The following is an 8,547-nucleotide window of genomic DNA, read 5'->3' as shown; positions in this document are numbered from 1 at the left end:
GACATTGTCTGTACCTTTTAGGATTTTGAATGCTACAATCAGATCACTGCATAGTCTTCTTTGTTCAAGACTGAATAGATTCAATTCTTTTAGCCTGTCTGCATACGACATGCCTTTTAAACCTGGGATAATTCTGGTTGCTCTTCTTTGCAATCTTTCTAGAGCAGCAATATCCTTTTTGTAACGAGGTGAGCAGAACTGAACACAATATTCTAGGTGAGGTCTTACTAATGCATTGTAAAGTTTTAACATTACTTCCCTTGATTTAAATTCAACACTTCTCACAATATATCCGAGCATCTTGTTGGCCTTTTTATAGCTTCCCCACATTGTCTAGATGAAGACATTTCTAAGTCAACTTAAACTCCTAGGTCTTTTTCCTAGATTCCTTCTTCAATTTCAGTATCTCCCATATGATATTTATAATGCACATTTTTATTGTCTGCGTGCAGTACTTTACACTTTCATTTGCCATGTGTCTGCCCAGTTGTGAATGCTGTCGAGATCATTTTGAATGACCTTTGCTGCTTCAACAGTGTCTGCCACTCCTCCTGTTTTTGTGTCATCTGTAAATTTAACGAGTTTGCTTACTATACCAGAATCGAAATCATTAATGTAGATTAGGAATAGCAGAGGACCTAATACTGATCCCTGTGGTACACCACTGGTTACCTCGCTCCATTTTGAGGTTTCTCCTCTAATCAGTACTTTCTGTTTTCTACATGTTAACCACTCCCTAATCCATGTGCATGCATTTCCTTGAATCTTGAATATATTTCTTCTTCTCCTCCATTCGTAGTGAAGAAGAGTACAAAGGCGCTCCTGCATTATTATTATTCTTATTTATTTCTTAGCAGACGGCCTTATCTAGGGCAACTTACAATTGTTACAAGTTATCACATTATACACTTTTTTATTTATTTATATACAATTCCCCATTTATACAGTTGGGTTTTTACTGGAGCAATCTAGGTAAAGTACCTTGCTCAAGGGTACAGCAGCAGTGTCCCCCACCTGGGATTGAACCCACGACCCTCCAGTCAAGAGTCCAGAGCTCTAACCACTACTCCACACTGCTGCATTGTTTTGCAGTTTGCAATAATAGTCCTTAAGAGATGATAACTTTAACCCCCGTAAGATATACAGCATATGCAGAGGGGGAGGGGGAGGTTCGTCAAGGTGAAAGTGAAAGTAGCGGCAGATTGCTATAAAAGTGAGTCGAGTCCTTACACCAGCCAGCAGACGTATCTCTTCTCCTGGGTCTCTGAACACTTGCACACGACCGGACCGAACCAGCTCAGAACCAAACCCACACCTGCTCCAGGCTACACTGTTTACTGTAGATTCCAGGTAAAAATAAAATTATATATATATATATATATATATATATAATTAAATCAAATATATTATTAAAATCCTCTCATTTGTTTAGCCTAATTATTATTATGTCTCATAAAGAATGGTCCAGTAAATGTTACTCATATAATAATCTTAAATATTACTTAAACCATTGATTTTGGTACATTTACTAAGATCACTTCAATTGTGAGCTCTCTGCATGACTTACCATGAAAATGAAATAAATTGACATGAATAAGCGATGTAGTATTGGTGCTTAGTTACCATGCAAACACTTTGAATTCTAATACTAATAATGATAAATGCTTCTGTGTTTTTGACCTATTAGTGTATTTGAAGTCTTTTTGTATGGATTTCTTTTTCTGCAATCACTAACACTCTCTCTAATTTGCTGTTTCTGTTCTGGGCTGGGCTGCCACTTGTACAGTTATCATACAACCCCTCTTTAAAGCACGTTTTAAAAAAGATTGATTTATTTGCCAGATAGTTTCAGTGGCATTGCAAGGACATTTTAAAAAGGGCAGACGCAAATAAATCAAATCAAATCACAAAAATAAAAAGTTAAGTTTTGTTTTTAGATAAAGAATAACTCGGCCATGAGCAACTCAGAATCGGACCGCATCGAGCAGCAGGCGCAAAAGATCATCAACTTCATCCCAGGAGTCAACTTGGCTTACAACGCCACCCGAGGCGTCGTGTATGCCGCGAAGGGAAACGGGCCAGAGGTGACCAAGAGTGGCATCGCGGTAGCCAGAGGGCTGGCTGGAGTGGTGGGGGGGCCGGTTGGCATGATGTTGGCTGGGCCGGTTGGCGAGGTGTTGGCTGGGCAGGTTGGTGAGGTGTTGGCTGGGCCAGTTGGCGAGGTGTTGGCTGGGCCGGTTGGCGAGGTGTTGGCTGGGCCGGTTGGCAAGGTGTTGGCTGGGCCAGTTGGCGGGGTGTTGGCTGGGCCGGTTGGCGAGGTGTTGGCTGGGCCGGTTGGCAAGGTGTTGGCTGGGCCGGTTGGCGAGGTGTTGGCTGGGCCGGTTGGCAAGGTGTTGGCTGGGCCGGTTGGCGAGATGTTGGCTGGGCCGGTTGGCGGGGTGTTGGCTGGGCCGGTTGGCGAGGTGTTGGCTGGGCCGGTTGGCAAATTGTTGGCTGGGCCGGTTGGCGAGGTGTTGGCTGGGCCAGTTGGCGAGATGTTGGCTGGGCCAGTTGGCGAGGTGTTGGCTGGGCCGGTTGGCAAATTGTTGGCTGGGCCGGTTGGCGGGGTGTTGGCTGGGCCGGTTGGCGAGGTGTTGGCTGGGCCGGTTGGCGAGATGTTGGCTGGGCCGGTTGGCGAGATGTTGGCTGGGCCGGTTGGAGAGATGTTGGCTGGGCCGGTTGGCGAGGTGTTGGCTGGGCCAGTTGGCGGGGTGTTGGCTGGGCCGGTTGGCGGGATGTTGGCTGGGCCAGTTTGCGGGATGTTAGCCACCTTCGGGGCAGCGGCCCTTGATGTTGCAATAAAGAAAAAGGATTAAGAAGAGCGGTTAAGGGGGGGGAGCACGACGCTGTGAGAGGAGGGTGACCCCACACTCCCACTTTCTGCTATACACACACCACACTCATGTCCTAATATATGAACACAATATGCAATGTGCTGAAAACTTTAAAAAAATCAGATATGGTCTCATGTTTTCATTTTTCCGTTCACAATTAGAAAACTGAAAAAATTATGTTTTGGTGAAAATTACCATAACTTTGTTTTTTAGTGTATTAAAACATAAAACAAACAAAATAATTAGTCAACATTACACATTTTTTTAAGTCGTTAAAAAGGAAAACGAAATAACGGTGTAACTTGAAACTAGTTTCTATTTGTGCAATGAAAGGGTCATAGTCAGCCTGCACTATAACGGCGTGGGAGAACTGCAGACACGTGGAAACGAAAAACAAATCAAATCCATGTACAAAAAGGGCTTGTTGTTATATTGTTTTTATTTTAAGTGTTATCATTTTTATTATTTAAATATTTCAAACGGTACGCATGTGTGTAGTAGGGTCATTATTATTATTATTATTATTATTATTATTATTATTATTATTATTATTATTATTATTATTATTATTATTATTATTGTTGTTTTGCATGTGTGTTTTGCATGATATTTGTCTCGAGGATGGTTTGATGTGTTTTGATTTCTCTTCTGCTCGTCCTGAGAGCGCAGGGAGAGCTTCCATGACTGTAGTCTAGCGTACCGGGAGGGCTGTATTTGGACCGTGAGTTTTACTTCCAGCCCGGGTCATAGCGTGTCGGGGTTTCGGGTCGGTGTCGGCTGTTTTCAGGCTGTATCATTAATGTCCGTTGTTCTAGTGAATTGCTCTCCCGGTCCTGCAGTAGGGACTCTCCTGTTTTATATGCTGTCATTATTTTAGTGTGGCGTGCATGCATGGCCGTCGAGAGCCGTCATGGGCCCCGGGGAAGGATTGGTATGTCCCATGCCAAAAATAAACCACTCATCTCTGTTCTTAACTAATAGCCTGTATTGGTCAATATATTTGTATTTTAATCAATATAACCGACCATTCTCTAATTGTGTTTACCACCAGCTGAAGAAAGTACTTTATTTATTTTACACGATACCATTTTTCTAACAAACGGCTGCAACACGCGGTTTTAAGCAAATTATAGATCTTAATATAATAATTCATACTGTGGTATATATTGTGCAACTTTAGGGTTCTTTTAAAGTTTTTTAAAGTGTTTAAAAAATACATAAAATTGCGATGCCTTTTTCAGCTTTTTGGTGTGGTAAAATATGAAATGTGAAAGTTCAAATCATTGTGTGAAAGGAAGTGTTTGACAGCACCTGGATACACAATCATTACACCACAGAAGCACATCGGCTCCGTGTGCAGGACGGGAGTTGTTCTTTTTAATGTGGTGGTGGGAACGCAAAGGGTCTTGTGCAGGGCTAGTTGTTTTAAAATATTTTAAAACAACTATCTCTCCCTACACCCCCACTCGACCTCTCCGCTCCGCCTGCACTAGAAGACTGGCTCTACCTCCGCTACGCTCCCCTGCCTCCAGAGCCCGCTCCTTCTCCACCCTCGCTCCGCAGTGGTGGAATGACCTTCCTACAGATGTCAGGACTGCCCAGTCCCTGACCACATTCCGGCGCCTCCTTAAGACTCACCTCTTCAAACAGCACCTGTAGAACTCCTCTGTTTGTATCCTGGGACACTATCACCCTTCATGTAAATATGCTTTATTTTGCTCTTATCTGCCCCCTATTTTACTGCATTTAATCCTGTACTTCAGAATACTGTAATCTGCCAAGTGTTTAACCTGTAGTATTTTGTACTTAATCATATCCTGATGTAACTATCACTATTTAATCATATCCTGATGTAACTATCACTATTATCTGCTGTATTATTGAATTGTGGTTTGTCACACTTGTATTTGCTTGAACCAAAGTCATTGTATTTCTCTGCTCTTAATTGTATTATTACTTGTACTGTGATATTTGAAATGTATTTGCTTACGATTTTAAGTCACCCTGGATAAGGCCGTCTGCTAAGAAATAAATAATAATAATAATACAGAACAATAGCTTTTGATAATTTACTCTAGTTATTAATTTAAAAAAAAATTGTAATATTTGTAAAACTTCCATCCTTTCCACAAGTCTCAAAACACCTGAACCGTGCCGTCTGAAGATATCCCTGTGTCTCTATCAGATGAATCTATAACAGCACAGCAGCTCAAATTAAAATGTGCATCGCTGCCCGAACCCAGAGACTGTCTATCACATGTCTGCAAACCTCAAGCCTAGAGGCCGTCCCAAACTGCACAGAACCGCGGAAATCTGAAGAGAATCTGTAATCTGCAGAGGGAGCATCTTACCTGTTTAGTATTTGAATGATAAAAATGGAAATCAAGTAAACATACTATCAAACTCTTTACAGGCGAAGCACTTCCAATGTAACATATCAGGCCTTTTTGTCAGTAAAATCTTTATACGCTGTCAAACAAAAACAAGACTTCTCATTGGGTCACGTTTTCAAACCCTCAACTCCAGCCTTTATGAACTCCTACTTCTTAAAAGGAGACACAACGTCTGTCGATTTCACAAAACTAGAAGCGAGCAGCTGAGTTCATGTATTCCAGGTCACTTTAGCGGTCCGTTTGTGATAATTCCGATGACGATGTCGCTGAGGAAGATGGAGGCTCCCTGGAGGAGTGTGAATTCCCAGGAATTCACTCCTCCACAGATTCGGACCGTCTCTACTCCAGACCGACTGGTTAATTGCAATCCCAAAACACCACTTCCGAGAGACTTCCTTCAAAACAAAGTGCTTGATTACTTTCCCATAAACTGATTTCCTCGTCAATTTCAAAGATCGCAGGTTAACCAGGAACTTAATACTGTATCACATTCTGAATATGAATATAGCTGAGTTATTAATTGTAGATAATACTTAGAATACCAGATACACATTTACCATTAAAAAGCAATCCATGTGATTTCTTTACCAGTCGTTCATTATTTTGTGTATCAGCCTCCACACAAAGCCGAGCGCAGTGCGGTATACTGTAATGATGCTGCAGTCAGTCTGCCCGGACTGCACCTGAACCATCTTAAAAACACGAAGCCTCCAATAAGCTCATTTGTAAAAGTTAGTAAAGAATGGCGCTATATAATCTAAGGAAGCTGAATGTGAACTCCTAGCTGGAGCAACGAGAGAGGGAGAGAGGGGGCGGGGCAGAGAAGGAGGCGGAGACGCTGCTAGGCAACCGGCTCCTGAACATTCCACTCCGCTGAGCAGAGACCGTTAGGATTTAAAAATGCCAAAGTTCCGAGCGGCGTCAGGCGCTTCGTTTAATTAACACACCGTTGCTGACATACATTTTAACACCCAAATAGCACTGTATTAAAAAATACTTTACTTCAGTTCCAGACAGTTTTCCAACAAATAAAATAGGTACGTATTTATAATAAGTATATTTGTTATGCTATTAAAACTAAACGAATGTGCTACAGTTTGGTGTATAATTTATTTATTTATAAAATGTTGTAGTATTTTTTTTTAAATATTGTATTGTTTTCACAAAATAACATCCATACATTCTCAGTTGATCTGCTAGTGTAATCAAATCTCAATATTACTCGTCAGTAATTCATACATAGACACGCTGTGGTAACTTCAAGAAGTTAAAATGTAAGGCTGGATTACAGTTTAACCAAATAAATAAATAAATACATTAATAACGACATGCAACAAAAATACGTTTGTGTAGCTCGTACATAATTAAATTACGAAATGCGACCCGTTTTAGAAATGGATTTATATACTAACTGTCATTTAAATCTGAATTATATTTAAAACTGTTTGAGGGGCAGACTAGCATAGATGATTTCTAAAATCTATTCATATGTTAAAAAACTGTAACACCACATTACTTAGCACTCGAGAAATATAGAAATGATTCATTTGTAAAGAATTAGCTGTGAGATTATTTTGATAAATAATCAGAATTATAGATGTTTTGTTTAGTACACACTAGCAGGTGATCTGATAATCTTATTTATGTTATTTTGTGAAAACAATAAAGTGTTAATACTGTATTACAAAAAAAATGACTCAACGTGTTCTGAAGTATACCGAGCCGTGCGGGTGATGTCATAGGTTGTCATGGCAGCGCCGCTCATCACGGGAGGGGTTATCCGGGACAAACGCTTCCTTCGCTGGGTCGGAGAAACGCTGGAGTTCCGCTGGCTTCTCAATAAGGATCCCGAGCTATCCAACCTGAATATCTAAATCAATACAGTGACAACAAAGTAATGTGACATCTAAACCTAATGACTGCATTAATGAAGCAGTAATACACGACAGGGTGTGTGTGTGTGTTATCATGAGGTAATATCACCACGCCTTGGGTGCGTTGTGAGGCACTAGATGAAGTGGAGTCCTTCAACCGCCCAGGAAGTGGTGATGTATTCATGAACACAGCCTTAGACAAGGAAGCTACATGCCACTCTTGTGTACAGTTCCATTCTATGGTATCTACCAAACAAACAGGAAACTGGATATTTTCAAACAGGAAATGGAACATTTCAAGAATCGAGCAGAACCTTCAGGTTTTCAGCGAAAGCTGGTCAGACATGAATGTAAGCTTAAAAAAATGAATGCATTTCAACAACTGTGCAGTGGCGCAGCGGGCTAAGGCTGTGTGCTCTTCAAGGACCTCATGTTGCAAGTTCAAACAACGGTATTTATTTTGTGTGATATGTGCTGTTTTAAAACATAAATAAATGGTTTAATATAAATGGTGTGGATATCAGACTGCTTGCGTTCCCTGGTTTATTTTGATGTTGACCAACATGTGAAACCACATGATTGGTAGATGTCCAGTTATTTAGCTTTTCTGTTTGAAAAATTGCTACACACTATTAAAAAGTAAGAAACGGAAGAGGAAGGAGAATAACAATTTTATCTTAGTTTGACGACATATATCTCATTGTGTATAAGAGGTATTTAGGTTTTTTTTCATATTTGATGTAAGAAAGATTCAGACTTTCGGTACTAGTACAGATGGTAATTCTAAGTGATTTAGTTTTGCCGCTGCAACATGGTGAAAACAGCTAAACTCTTGGAGCTGTATAGAGAGTCTCGGCAGTTCCTGACAAGTTTGTCTAACTTGTAAGAGAAACTACCATTCCTCTCAATAGAAAGACAAGCGGGCACGGGCAGTCATTGTGTTAAATACCAGAAACACATCATTGACAATGCGGAATTCAAACACAAATACTATTAAACAATAAACCGTGTGCATTCACCTGCTTTCAGAAGCTCTGTGCGACGTAATCTGCAAAACAAAAGGAAATACCTCCTTCTAAACAAACCATCATATTTAATGAGATCCAGCAGTTCCACACTGAGACACACACCCAGGTCATTAATGCGGCGCGCCTCTGTCGAGCGGGTTACAATGGGCAGAGCAAGCATTGAACTTTATGAAGACAGGCAGAACGTAGCTCTAATTATTCCTTATCCAATGCTGCCATCGTGTGGCCATTTACTAGAACTGTTTGTTCTAATGTTTTTTTTTTTTTTTTATTTATCTGAACACAGCTCAGTTGCCCTTTTGAAATGACTCGAATGAACCTCAACCCCTGTGCAAAAATAGACATTCAGATACATTCTTAAAATACAGCAAAAACAATA

The sequence above is a fragment of the Acipenser ruthenus genome, chromosome 50 (assembly GCF_902713425.1).
Source record: "Acipenser ruthenus chromosome 50, fAciRut3.2 maternal haplotype, whole genome shotgun sequence".
NCBI classification, from domain to species: Eukaryota; Metazoa; Chordata; class Actinopteri; order Acipenseriformes; family Acipenseridae; genus Acipenser; species Acipenser ruthenus.
Note: the sequence above shows the minus strand (reverse complement) of the source record.